Source organism: Macaca thibetana, chromosome 2 (genome assembly GCF_024542745.1).
Source record: "Macaca thibetana thibetana isolate TM-01 chromosome 2, ASM2454274v1, whole genome shotgun sequence".
NCBI classification, from domain to species: domain Eukaryota; kingdom Metazoa; phylum Chordata; class Mammalia; order Primates; family Cercopithecidae; genus Macaca; species Macaca thibetana.
In genome coordinates this window covers 173,842,053-173,857,009 of record NC_065579.1, presented here as the reverse complement: position 1 = coordinate 173,857,009, position 14,957 = coordinate 173,842,053, and the positions used below count along the sequence as shown (strand labels likewise).

Here is a 14,957-nt window from a genome sequence, read left to right as displayed (position 1 = left end):
CCCACCACCTCACCAAGCTCCTGATAGTCACCATGTAACTTCTACTTCTAAGAATTCAAATCTTTCATGTTCCACAAATAAGTGAGATCATGTGGTATTTGTCTTTCTGTTCCTGGCTTATTTCACATAGCACAACGTCCTCCAGGTTCATCTATGTCTATGTCTTCCCAAATGACAGGATTTCCTTCTTTTTTATGGATAAATAATATTCCATTTTGTGTGTATATATCACATTTTCCTTATTCATTCGTTGATGGACACTTAGATTGATTCCAAATCTCGGCTGTTGTGAATAAAGCTGCAGTGAACATGGGTGTGCTTTTTGACATACTGATTTCATTTCCTTTGGCTACATAGCCAGCAATGAGATTGCTGGATCATATGGTATTGTATTTTTAATTTTTGGAGGCACTTCTGTACTGTTTTCCATAATAGATATTCTAATTTAAGTTAATGTAAATTAGGAGCTTTGTGTTTCTTATCCATCTTTGTATTTCCAGTATCTGGCCCCCAGCAGTCAGTCAATCTTTAGTTGTGGAAATAATGAGGGAATGGAAGGAATTGGTGAGTTTCTATTGTTACAATCTTTGGGATTTCACTCCCTCTATCAAGTGAGTTATTAAAGCATTTCTTTTAAATTCATATGACATCTTATCCCCCAAGAGAAGTTCTGGTAAATGCAATTTCCTCATCTTTCTACATAACCTTAAATAAGAAAAGAGGAGTGTGGGCCAGGATAATGTGGGAGGGAAAGGTTTTAAGGGAAGATTAGGGACCTTGGGGACCTGCGCTAACAAATGTGAAATGATTTAAATTTGCAGTTTCAAAGCATTTTGGCAATTGTTACAACCACCGGATTAGTTAACATTGTTTCTTATCTCAATTATTTCAACAGTCTCCTAGCTTGTCTTCCCACCATTAGTTTTTTTTTTCCTACCTCCTTTCACCCTACACATCATTTCCACCAAGATAACTCATTAAAAAAAAAAAAAAGATTGTGTCACTTGCTAGTTTGAAGACCTTGACTGGCTACTTATTGTTCACAAAAGTAAACAAAAAAGCCTTGGGCAAGGCATCAAATACCCATTCTAGCAGGTTTTCAACCATTAAGGAAGACATTGTTTCAAACTCTTACTTTCTTCCAGCTCTCCTCCCTTCTCATTGTTCTGTGTACTGTATACAGTATCTTTCTTCATAGCACATGTTTTCATTGCTATTGTGTAAACTGCCTTCAAGTGTTTTGGTGGAGTGATAGGTGCAAACAAATTAAATCTTCATAATGACTATTGTGTCTGTTTAGACTCATCAGCTGGGATGGGCACTGGCTAGTCATTCATTAACAGGGTAATAATATTGTTGTACTTGTCATAAACCACTTTAACAGGATTAAGGAGCCAACCAGGTACTCTGCCAGGAATCTCTCTTGTCATATCTGAAATAATTCCATCATCCGTGATTAGTGAATTTGTGTTTAAAGTCTGCTCAGTATGTTCTTATAAACAAGTGGCTATATTTCTCACCCTTCAATTTGCAAACATAGTGAGATGGATAAGTCACTATTCCCAGAGAAGTACAGGAGCAAATAGAAAAAAAAGTGAAAGAGGGGTAATGAGAACAACAAATCAGAGGTCTTTTAAAGATCATGATTCAAGACTATCTAGCTCAAACTCCCACTTGAGGCAGGCACTCCCTCTGCAATGTGTCTGCCAAGTTGCCCCAGCTTTTCTTGATTAGTTTAAGGGCTAGGAAAGCATATTAACCTTCATAGTATAATAATAATATAGCTATTATTAATTATTTAACTGCATTAAAGCTCCAGTAGTGGGTATTTTTATAATCCTCTCCACTCTTTGACCCCCAAACATCCTTTTTCACCCTGTGCTGAAATTTTCTTTGAAGGATTCCATCCACATGGAACTTGGTCTTTTTATTTCCCTCTGGTATCCCAAAGCAAAGTCTTAATCCTCTCCTGAATAATGTCACTACAATTCCTTTAAGAGCTCTCATGCCTTTCTCTACTTCTCTGGTCCCATGGAGTCTCCTCAGGTGAACATCCCTGCATCATCCATCATTCTTTAGAAAACCTAAGTTCCACAGCCACATTGCCCTAAATGGCTTCCTTTTAACCCCTCTAGCTCATAAATGTTCTCTTTAAAATATGGTGTCCATACTAATAAAAATGTAAATGAAAACAAGAGGTCATTAAAAATGATAAATTGGTAAATGTTTTTAACCTATAATTCTCAGTACTTGGGAGAGTGAGATGAGATTTGTTCAATCTTTCTTGAATGTAAGTTGTATCTCAAGAATATTACAAATATTATTACTATTTCACCCAGTACATTTCCTTATAGGAATCCATTCTTAAGAAATAATAATTGTGGGATCAAAGATTTTTGTGTAATGGTGTCATTTACATTATTTTACTTAAATACACCATTCTGAACTGCTTTATTAAGGTATAACTGGTATACAATAAACTGCACATATTTAAAGTGACAATTTGATAATTTTCTTTTTTATTGTGGCTAAATACACAGAACATAAAATTTACCAACTTGATAAATTTTGACATATGTACCCTTTGGAAACGTTCCCTTTTGCTCCTTCCTCCCATCCTGCTCTAGACAACCACTGATCTACTTTCTGTCACTGTATTAATTTATTTTCTTTCTTTCTCTTTCTTTCTTTCTTTCTTTCTTTCTTTCTTTCTTTCTTTCTTTCTTTCTTTCTTTCTTTCTTTCTTTCTTTCTTTCCTTCCTTCCTTCCTTCCTTCCTTCCTTCCTTCCTTCCTTCCTTCCTTCCTTCCTTCCTTCTTCTTCTTTCTTTTTTCTCTCTTTTTCTTTCTCTCTTTCTTCTTTCTTCTTTTTCTTTCTTCTCTTTCTTTTTTGAGGCAGGGTCTCACTCTGTTCCTGAGGCTGAAGTGCAGAGGCACGGTCTTGGTTCATGGCAACCTGTACCTCCCCGGTTCAAGCGATCATCTCACCTCAGCCTCCGGAGTAGCTGGGACCATAGACGCGGGCCACTACGCCTGGCTAATTGTGTATTTTTTTTGTAGAGACAAGGTTTCCCCCATGTTGCCCAGGCTGGTCTCAAATTCATGGCTTCAAGGGATCTGCCCACCTCAGCTGCCCAAAGTGCTGGGATTACAGGCCTGAGCCACCACTCCTGGCTATTCTTGTATTTCTGCCTACTTTTGCTTCATATAGTTTGAGACGTATATAACTTATTAGGTGTATATAACTTAGAGCTGTCATATCTTCCTAGTGCATTGAACTTTTTAATCATTATGAAATATTTCTATTTCTATTAATGTTTTTGGCATTAAAGTCTATCTTGTTTAGTATTAAAATATAACCATATTAGCCTTCTGCTGATTACTGTTCATATGGTGTTTATTTTTCCATCCACTTACACACAATCTTTCTTTATCTTCATATTTTAGGTGCCTTTATGGTAAACAGCATAGAGCTGTATATGCATTTGTGTGCATGTGTGTGTGTTTTATCTACTCTGACAATCTGTCTTTTATTTGAAGTGTTTGGTTTATTTACATTTAATGTAATTACTACTACATTGTTGTTTAAGTTTACCATATTACTATGTACTTTCTATTTGCTTCACTTGTTATATGTTCCCTTTTCTCTCCTTTATTAATTTCTTTTAAATGTAGTATTTTTGCCTACTCCATTTCCCCCTTTTATTAGCTTGGTGGCTGTAGCTGACACCTTGCGTCATATCCTCTTGTTCTACTTCAGATTTCTGCTGCGACTGTAGTAGACAGCTCCTTCTGAGGGCAGCTTTACCTTAGGTGAACAGCGTCTCATTTCCAACACTCTATATGTATTTTTCACTTTCAGCCCCAGGGACTTCTCTGATGGCAAAAGGAGCAAGTGCCCTAACCCTTCAAGGTTGGCAGAAGCAGTTGCTTTCCCTCTTCTGGAGGAGACTAGTCTCATTTTCCTGGTAACCATGAAAAACTCCCTCAGGTGGCTGCTTCACAGAGCGATGTTCCCCCTTCTTGAGATTAGCTCATGCTATATCTCACTGCCTACAGACCAACAGCTTAAGAGGAGAAATACAGTCTTCACCAAGATCAAAAATCTTGCTTTCCAAAAGAATTTGAGGACCCAGCAAATATGAATCAGCAGGAACCAGGAGAACATATATGAATATTGGAGTATTTGTGGTGAAATATAAGACCAGACAAGGAAGAATTTATCAACATGGTAGCACTCTCTTCTGACTCCGAATTTAGTAACCTGGAAAGGACATTTGGGGTCTGTACTAGAAGCCTGCTGGAATGACTTCTTGAAGCTTGGGCATGATAAGGATTTACAATAAAAGAGGTGGTGTGGTGGCTTATGCCTGCAATCCAAGTACTTTGGGAGGATTACTTGAGGTCAAGAGTTTGAGACCAGCCTGAAAAGTATAATGAGACTCCATATCTACAAGAAAATTTAAAAAATTTAGTTGGGCAAGGTGGTATGCACTTGTAGTCCCAGCTACTCGAGAGGCTGAGGTGGGAGGATCACTTGAGCCCAGGAGTTCGATGCTGCTGTGAGCCACTGTTATTGTGTCACTGTGCTCTAGCCTGGGTGGCAGAGCAATACCCTGTCTCTAAAAAAATACAAAGGAAAAAAAGGTGGAAATGCCAGATCTGCCTTGGCAGATTATTGAGGGAGGGAGGATCAGAGGGCTTGGGGGATGTAGATTTATTATATGAGACTAGAGACCTCATCCCTTGATTATGTTGCCCAAGAGAACCCAGAGTAAACTGAATCCATTGTAATAATAAGAAATTCATTAGTAAAGGGGTAACGCACTTGGTGTTTTTGAGCACTGGGGACCATCCACTATAGGCCAAGGTATGGTAGGAGATACTGCCATAGTGCTGGGCTCCCTAAAAGCAATGATAAGATTTCAGAATATGAGAGTGCAGGTGGGGATAAGCTGGACTTAATTATTTAATGGGATGCAGGGTCAGAGTACCAGCCTTAGTGCCTTGGCTGTCCGGGATCTGTGGTGATGGCTAATAGACCATGGTGTTTCTGTTAAGAACTGTGAAGGTTCTGAGATTTTCCCCCACATGGAAGCTAACAGACTAGTCTACCACAGTGTTGTGGATGATGACAAAGGACATGAGACTCTTGCATCAGGGACAAAAGGAGGTTTATTATTCATAGTCATAGCAGTAGCCAGATTATCAGCATTTGCGCGGGTTCCCAGAACACCAAATCCTACAGGATGACATGGTGAGGGCCTGTTGATGCCTAAACATGCAGCAGATTTCTGAGCTTAGAAACTTTCAATATTTTATAATGCTTGCAAGCAAACCTTTCCAACTTCTGCCCTGAAATAAGACGTTGTCTTTATTTTTTTTAAAAATGCCCTCTCCTCTGGAAGGAGGCATTATCTTTATTTTCCAAGGCTGTTTGCTCTACCTTCTTGAGCTGATGGTCTAAAAGAAAGGTTCTCTGTGTCTCTGTTCATAAGATATGTAGAAACCTGAAGTATCATTGAATTGTCTCCTAACCATATTGACCCTTGTTTTTATAATACTATCTTCACTTAGGGCAAATTTTCCTATGAATATGCCACTCCATCAGCCAATCTGATTTACCTGACCAATAGGGGCTGGGACCAAATCTCTTTAATTTGTCCCATACAGCATTTAATTAAGGCTACCATCAACAGGACTTTAAATATCAGGAGTCCCAGAGCATTGGCTTCAAATCTACCTCCCTTACTGCCCAGGCTCCTGGATTAAACCAGCTGACCAAATGCCACAAACCATCAGAATCTATCTTTGAAAGCCAAATGGCTTTTTCTTTAGGTTTCTGTGTTGACGTTTCCACCTGGCCCACAAAAGCATTAATCTAGATTCAGCAGGATGTATGAGTGATGTTACAGACTCTGACTTGGTGTGTAAAGAGAAAGTCTATCATCTATAACAATCCTGACTAGTGAGTTGAGACTGAGCTGAATGCCGTTAAGGACCAAAGTGGTGTCATTGATGACATCATTTAAAGTAAGGAGTAAGTCTTACATCTTTTTTTTTGAAACAGTGTCTTATTCTGTTGCCCAGGCTGGAGTGCAGAGTCGGGTGATCTCAGCTCACTGCAACTTCTGCTTCCTGGGCTCTCACTTCAGCCTCCCAAGTAGCTGAGACTACAGGTGTGTGCCACCATGCTTGGATAACTTTTTGTATTTTTTTTGTAGAGATGGGGCTTTGCCATGTTGCCCAGGCTGGTCTCAAACTCCTGAGCTCAAGCCATCTGCCTGCCGCAGTCTCCCAAAGTGCTGGAATTGCAGACCAGAGCCACTGTACCTGGCCCATCATTTCTAATTATACAACTTCCATTGTATACAATACCCAGGAGGGTGTGCATAAGTAATGCATTATTTGCCCTCTGGGAAGCTTCTCCAAGTGACCAAGATAGTCTCACTTTATTATTATTATTATTATTATTATTATTATTATTATTATTATTATTATTGAGATGGTGTCTTACTCTGTTGCCCAGGCTGGAGTGCAGTGGCGCGATCGCGGCTCACTGCAACCTTCGCCTCCCAGGTTCAAGCGATTCTCCTGCCTTGGGGTAGTCTCATTTTTTAAAGAGATCTCCTTGGTGATCTGAAAGTTGTATAATCTGATGTTAGTGTTTGTTTAAATGCTAGTAGGTCTCTTCTGACAACTCCTAAGATGCAACTCACTATGGTTTTTGTTGTTGTTGTTTTAACAGACAGGGTCTCACTCTGTTGCCCAAGCTGGAGTGCAGTGGTGCTGTCATAGCTCACTGTAGCCTTAACCTCCTGGGCTCAAGCAACCCTTCTGCCTCAGCCTCTGGAAGAGTTGGGACTATAGGTGAATGCCACCATGCCAGGCTAATTTTTAATTTTTTGTAGGGATGGGATCTTGTTATGTTGCCCAGGCTGGTTTTGAACTCCTAGCTTCAAGCAATTCTCCCTCCTCAGCCCCCCAAAGTGCAGGGATTATAGGCATGAGCCACCAGGCCTGGCCCACTATGTTTCCGGGAGGGAGGCAAGTTAATGCCAGGCTTCTCAAGAAGGATGGTATTGGGGATGCACATGGTTCCCATAGAAAGACCAGGACTGTCAACAATTGCTGGGACCCTCAGGGGAACCCACATCAGTGGGGTTGGGGGAAGGAGCACAAATGGCAGTTCTTTCAATGTGGCTTCCTGGCTAGTTGGTAAGTCTTGGGGTTCTTAGTTAAGTTAGAAATATTGAAGCTAGTTGTTTTTGGAAAGACTGTGTGAGGGGAACCCATCCTATCTGTCCTGTCTGTCCATGCCACTGGCTGAGTGGCGTTTGTTTACCCCCCAGAGTGACTGAGAATGGGAGTGATGGAGACATTCAGAGGTGTTGACAGGTGCTTGGTGTGGGAAGTGTAGGAGTTGGGGTCATCCTTTGATGTTGCCAACAGTCTTTTTGGTAAGGTTAAGGGAATGGTTATCAAATTGTGGTGAGAATTATCTGACAGAGGGTGGCATAAATTTAAGGTGCTTGCAACAGTTTGGGAGAGTGTCATTAAGGCATTTTCTCTGGGGAGGAAGGCTGTAAGGCAGTTCTGAAAGACAAAGTATCATTAATTTCCCTCTCTCCTCTGTATATCACAGGGTCTAAGGTGTATCTTCCTCACGTGCCAGGCTTGTTGCTTTCCTTTCACCCCGGTCATCCTCTACTCATACCAAGCCCTTCTGTCCAGAGGGTCAGGCACAGGAATGATAGTACATTTTGATAAAGTTTATGGAGATCCCTTATGTTCACTGCTTGGGCCCACACAGGATACTATAGGAGGACTCAGTGAACAGTGTACTCAACTCAACTCTTAAGTGTTCATTACCTTTATGATCTAAGACAAGGTCAGTCCAACAAGAGATTGCAGGTGGCTGAACCAGAATTAAGTTTGAATCCCCTAGCCTTTTATCCAGCCTAACTCTGAAGGGTACACCAACCCAGCTGGCCTAGTGTTACCATTAAGAGAAAGAATGAAACATCATGCCCAAGAATGGTCAGGTCAGGATCCCAAATTTTCCTAACCCTCTGCTCTTTTGATCTAGAACATGACCCAGGAATCAGCTGAGCAAGATGATTCCTTTCTGGAGAGAGCTGCATCCAGTGACCAAACTGCATTAGTAAATTGTGGGGGTCAGGAGGAGATGAGGCAGATAGAGTCAGAAATGTTTTTTTTTTAATTAAACTTTTGGTTTTGAGTTAATTGTAGATGCACATGCCAGTTGTAAGAAATAATACAGAGAAAGCCTGTGTACTCATTATCCAGTTTCCTCCAGTGGTAACATTCTGCAGAATTACAATATCTCAATATCTCAACAATATCTCATGGATACAGCCAAGCTATTAATAAACATTTCCATCACCACAAAGATCCCTCATGTTGTTCTTTCATAGCCAAGCCTACGTCCCTCCTACTCTACCATCGCCTTAATACCTGGCAACCACTTATCTGTTCTTCATTTGTATAATTTTGTAACTTGAAGGATGTTGCATAAATAGAATTACAAAGTATGTATGGAAAGCATCCAGTCTTTCACACTCAGTATAAGGCCAGCTGTAGGTACTTTGGTAGGTGTTCTTTACCAAGTGTGGAAATTCCCTTCTATTCTTCTTTTTCTGAGTCTTTTTATGGTGCTCAATTTTGTCAAGGGCTTATTCTACATTGATTGATATATTCATGTGATTTTCCTTTTCTTTCAGTTGTTCATATCGGGAATTGCATTGATTGACTTTTTTTTTTTTTTTTTTTTTTTTTTTTTTTTTTTTTTGGTGAGACAGGGTTTCACTCTGTTGCCCCAGCTGGAGTGCAGTGGCAACTGCAGCCCCAACTTCCCAGGCTCAGGTGATCTTCCCACCTCAGTCCCACCTATACCTGGGACTACAGGGTCATGACACCATGCTGGGATAATTTTCATATTTTGCGTAGAGATGGGGTTGTGTCATGTTGCCCAGGCTGGTCTCAAACTTCTGGGCTCAAAGGATTCACTGGACTCGGCCTCCCAACGTGCTGGGATTATAGGCATGAGGCACCACGCCTGGGTTGATTGATTTTATAATTTTGATTTTGCATCGCTGGAAAAACCTCCACTGTGTTGTGGTGTATAATTATTTTTCTATACTGCTGAATTCTGTTTGGCAATACATTGTTAAAGATTCCTGCTTCTTCACCTTGTTACAGCCTGGAAAAGGCGGGAGTCTAGGATTTCTACTCAGCCTCTGTCCATGTAGGAGTGAGTGGGGCCAGGGTTTCTCCTGTGGTGTTTGGCTGAAGTAGAGCCATTACTGCCTAAAAGGTTTTTTTGTCTTTCTAGGCTTCTCATTTCCTGGTCCTTGACTAGAGAGAGCAGGGTTCGTTGAGACTTTTCTGTCTGTGCCTATTGTCATTTTTGGGTTACTGGCTTCTTCAGCTCCAAGTTTGGGACAAATAAACAACAGAAAGAAAGCCCAGGGAACTCAGCATCATGTCGTTCCTTGGGTTCTCATCTGTCTTCTTCTCTCAACCTCTTGGAGTTTCTTATGTTGGAAAATATATAAAGTCCAGGATTTTTTGTTGTGCTTAGCAGGAGAAATGGAATACTGATGTCTACTCTATCTTCCTAAAAGCAGGAGGATTCTTTTTTTTTTTTTTTTAGTAGATTTTTGGTCAATATCAGATGCCTGTTGATGGTAATGAGTGTGGAGGATTGATCAATACCTTGACTATCAGCCCATTGTTGAGTGGCTTCTGTGATAAAAAGTGCAGCATTGTGAGATTACAAATGCTTCAGAAAGGCGAACACACGACACGTTACTTTCAAGGGCTACATTCAAAGGTTGCTCCTTTGTGGGTTTCCTTGACTGCCAGAAGGATTGGAGTGTTGTGGTTCCACTCATGTAGTGCCACTTTATTTGGTGAGCAGGCTCCTGCATTTTGGGGGTCTTACAGAGTTACGATAACATTGCAGTCAGATCCATTGAAATTGAGGTGTCTGACTATCCAATTGTGGCAGACACACTTGTAGGTGGCCCCTGTGATCTCTACCTCCTGACTTTTCAGAACTGTGGATGGCCATTGGGAGCCTAAGAGCCATCTTTTGGAGCCAAGGGCAGCCTCTAGCTCACATCTAGAAAGAAACTGGGGAGTCAGTCCTAGAGCTGCAAAGAAATGAATTCTGTCAATGACCTGAGAAAGTTTGGAAACGATTCTTCCCCAGTAGAGACTGCAGATGACAATGCAGCCCGGCTGACACTTTGATTGCATGCTTATGAGAGCATAAGCAGAGGATCTAGTTAGGCCATGCCTGGACTTCTAACCTTCAGAAACTGTGCAGTGATATACATGTGTTGTGCAAAGCACTAAGTGTGTGGTAATTTGTTGCACAGCAATAGATTAAAAATACACCAACAAACAAGACATTATCATTGTAGTGAAAGCTTTAGACACTCATAATAAATTCTGACCCCTGCAGGGATGGCAAATTGCAGATGAGTTTATGTACCATGATAGAGTACTGCAAACATATATTTGGAGAAATCTGTGGCATGCTGGGATAGGTGCTGGGTCTTGGAGATTATTTTAATATCTACTTTATAAGGTAGTTGTAAGAATTAAATGTGATAATGCAGGTAAAAGCTGTTTAATGCAGGGTCTGGCGCCTTCCCTGGCATGCAGCCCAGTGAGTGTGGCTCTTGCCAACTTAATATTTCAACGAGGTCACGTTTCTGTCAATATGCACAAATTATAATGGCAATTGATTTGCAGATCTCTTCTTTCCTCCTCTCCTCCTGACCTACTAATCAAAAAACTGGTTAACTCTCCAACTAACTTTCCCAAGTTGAAAGCAACGTTTGGCGCAGTCCTTTCTCAATTCTCACATAACAAAGCAGCATTTCTCGGTTCCCTACAACGACCATCACTCAACACAAAAAACCAAGCAGGTCTGCCGAACCACTCTCATACTCAGCCCTGGTCATGTCCGCAGGAACAACTTCAATTCTGGTTAGTAAGGACTTCAATGAAGCGTTCATTAAGGTTTTCCCTCCACCGAAAGAAAGAATACCGTCCCCAGGGTATTGGGCCCTATTATTTGCTCCCTGGAGAAAGTGACGGGAGAGGAATCCCAAGGCGTGGCCTGAACGCCCTTTGGGGGCGTGGGCAGCCCGGAGCCCCAGCCGCTTCCACTCCAAGCACCAGGCGCGTCTTATTTACAGCCCCCAAATGGCTACAAATCATCCGCCTTGTTTTCAGCCCCCAAACGGCTACAAATCATCCTGTTTAAACAAAGCGGTCTGTCTAAAAGGAGGGGCGTAACAGGTTCGGGGCAGGGGAAAGACCTGGGAGTAGGCAACCTCCCTCTCGGCCCCGAGCCGTCCCGGGCGTGCAGCCGCCGAGTGCCACATCAGCGACGGCGCTGCACTTCCACGTTCCCTTAGGATGCAACCAGCGGGCCTGCGGGAGGGGCGCGCCCGAGGCCCTCAGGAGTGGCGGGTCGCCTGGCCAATCCGCGGCAAGTGAGGAGCCGCGGCCACCAATGAGCTGGGGCTTATGCCAGCCGCGGCCGCCGAGGCTCGTGCCCCGCGGGCGGAACAGATGAAGCACATCTGGACAGCTGTGCTGAGAAGCTGTGCGGCCCCCTTGCGGGCCGACGTCAGCCGAGCACGTCCCCCACGTCCTCTCCTTCTCGCCACTTATTATTTATTCGTTTTCCCAAAGAAGCAACCCAAGTTTAAAACTTTTTCCATCCCTAATGCGAGACGTGGCCAGATCCCATCCAACACACGGTTCAATTTTCATGGGGCTCTGGGATCAAAAGAACAGAAACAGCAACAACAAAAGCCTAGCCGCTGTCTGACTTTAAACTGGCAAAGTGGGAAAAATAAAGCGTTGAGTAAACAGACCAAGTTGGGTAAGTTTTGGATACGTGCTGGATATCATATTTCTCTTACTGTGATCTCTATCCTGTGTCTTTTGCTGTTCTCACCAGCTTTCTCTTTATCAAGGGGAGAAAAGTAACACTTGCTCTGACAAACTGGACCCTTCTCTCCCTTCTCTTCCGTTTCACTAACATTCTAATTTAATTTTTTTGGTTTGCTATTCATTTTTTTTGTGTGTGTGTGCGTTAGTTTTAAATATACTGGGAACAGAAATTTGATTGATATCCTGTTGTAAACCTCTAACTCCAAAATTTAATCTATTGATAAATTTATTTCTCTATTTTCTTTCTGTGAAAATACTGTGGACATTTGTAAAGCCAAAATCGTTTTCTATCCCTGACTCTGGGACTGTTTTGATGGGAGATTGAGAAAATCATCTGATCTATTCAGAATTAACACGTTTGCTTCTGTTAATAGGGTGTTTAATATAAATTATGTAAAACCTGGATTATGCAAGTAGTTGCTGGATTTTTCACTTAAATCTGGAGGTAGTTGCAAGTCAAATATGTGTATTTTCCGTATTCTCCCATCCATAGTGGGATACCTGAATTCCTTTATAAAAGTTAAAAAACAAACAAACATGTGACAGACCACCTGTGTGTTCATAAACTTATAATCGTATATATGTTATATAGTATATATACACACTATATAGTATAGTATATATACTACATTTATACTATGTATGCGATATAGTATATATACTGTATATATGCTACTTTTTTTGTTGTTGTTATTGTTTGTTTTTGAGACAGAGTCTTGCTCTTGTCGCCAAGGCTGGAGTGCAATGGCGCGATCTCGGCTCACTGGAACCTCTGCCTCCCGGGTTCAAGCGATTCTCCTGACTCAGCCTCCCAAATAGCTGGGGTTACAGATGCCCGCCACTGTGCCCAGCTAATTTTTGTATTTTTAGTAAAGACGGGGTTTCGCCATGTTGGCCAGGCTGGTCTTGAACTCCTGATCTCAGGTTATGTGCCTGCCTTGGCCTCCCAAAGTGCTGGGATTACAGATGTGAACCACTGTACTCGACCTTATAATTGTATATTAAAACAATAACTCTATTAAAATAATATGCAATTGTTATACGTACATGCTTGCAGATAGCTCTGGTATACATTTCAGGATTTAGAAAGAGAATGATGAAAAATATTGAGTTAGGTGAGTAGCCTGAGACCTACTCCATCTGAAACATCTATAATCCCCTCTGTTTAAGCAATGTTTTGGATTTGAGACTTTTGTCTTATGTTATTTACTGTCACGGGAGAGCTGGATAGAATGGATCTTTAATTTTTGGCTCAGAAAGCAGTAGATGGGAATTTAGTACGATAATTAAAAGTTGCAGGCTGGGTGAGGTGGCTCATGCCTGTAATCCCAGCACTTTGGAAGGCCAAGGCAGGTTGATCATGAGGTCAGGAGATCCAGACCATCCTGGCCAACATGGTGAAACACTGTCTCTGCTAAAAATACAAAAATTAGCTGGGTGTGGTGGTGCATGCCTGTAGTCCCAGCAACTCAGGAGGCTGAGGCAAGAGAATCACTTGAACCCAAGAGGCAGAGATTGCAGTGAGCCAAGATCACGCCACTGCACTCCAGCCATCTCCAGCTCTGGTGACAGAGTGAGACTCCGTCTCAAAAAAAATAAAAAACAAAAAACAAAAAAAACAAATCTGAGTGTGTTTTTGATTCAGAAAGGCAATGCATACAAAGTGGATGGAACAGCTCAAATGATTTGCAGGGAAGCAGGCTTAGAAGGAACAGGGTTGCAGAGAAGCAATGTAAAGAGCCAGCCGGCCTGGTTCAATTCACAGTCCCACAGTAAGTTACCTAGGGTGAGTTACTCAGCCCCCCTGTGCCTCAGCTTCCTCCTCTGTAACATGGAGAGTTTCCTCTTCTCTGGTGAGTTTCCTTCTCAGTTCCGTCCTCTGTAATGTGCTAATAATAATGGCACCTACATCATGGGGTTGTCTGAGGACTGAGTTAGCATATATTAAATACTTGGAATAGTTCTGGCCCATAGTCCCACAGTATGTCTTTGCTGTTGTACTCACTCTTTGTTACCTTCCTTCCCAGCCTGTGATGTTGCACATCAGTTTCCCCAGCTGCCGTTCTGACTTCTGCTATAGCAACGGGTATTAACTGAGTGCTGACCACTTGCTAGTCAGCATTGTATGAGGCTATAAGGAGAGTCTTGAATGAGGAGTGAGGTAGAATTGATCTTAGGAAGATCTAGAAGGTTCTGGAAGTGCAGGGGATAGGAAAAGGCCATCTGTTGTAAGATGGCTTCACGGAAGGACTTGTGTTTCTGGGAATGGGTTTTGACAAACAGTTTTGGTTTGGGAATGGGAGGAAGGGAAGGGATTATAGAGGAGCAGGAACATTTTAGGAGGAAGGAGACCCTTTGCAGGGGCAAAGGCACTATGACTGGAAAGTGAGGAGCTATCCTGTGGATGTTGGGACATTGGGATAATCTGTGGGAGGTTAGTTGGAGGAAAGTTTGGAAAGGTGGGAGAGGTGGGAAGGGATGGCGTGAATTACCTGATAAGGACAGAGAGGCTTGGGAGGTAGATTGGTGGGGAGATGGCAAGCCGAACTGTCAGCAGTTACATAGAAGAGATGTTTCTGGAATAATCCATCTCTGGGGTCCCGTCTCCTCTCTTGCCCAGCATTCCGTTCCCATCTGCTCCACTGCATCCATCCAGGTCCTGCAGGTTGGGCGGGCAGGGTTGGGCAGTGAGTCTGGGCCCTACGTTTTGGACTCATTCCATGGTGGCTGTCTTGGAGCTCCGCTTAAGTGGTCTGGTGCTCAGGGCAGTTACCCAGGCTGCTTTTTGTTAACAGGCCATGCCCTAAAGTCTTTGACATGGATGTGGTTGTTGGAACCCTCCCCATCCACATACACACCCATAGTGTGTGCCGAGTAGCTCTTTCTCATCCTGCTGATAGAATCATCTACTCATATTTTAACACATATAACTTCATAATTTACCACTATTGAAGTAGAT

The 14,957-nt window shown here is 42.2% G+C and overlaps 1 protein-coding gene across 1 annotated transcript in view; it reads left to right on the top strand.

The window, feature by feature from the left end:
* Nucleotides 1–11,596: 11,596 nt before the first annotated feature.
* Nucleotides 11,597–14,957, top strand: part of TMEM45A (transmembrane protein 45A) — a 76,207-nt gene continuing 72,846 nt past the window's right edge. Inside the window, exon 1 of the mRNA XM_050782096.1 lies at nucleotides 11,597–11,927. The gene's annotated coding sequence lies outside the window, so the exon portion shown is untranslated. The remainder of the gene's footprint in view (nucleotides 11,928–14,957) is intronic.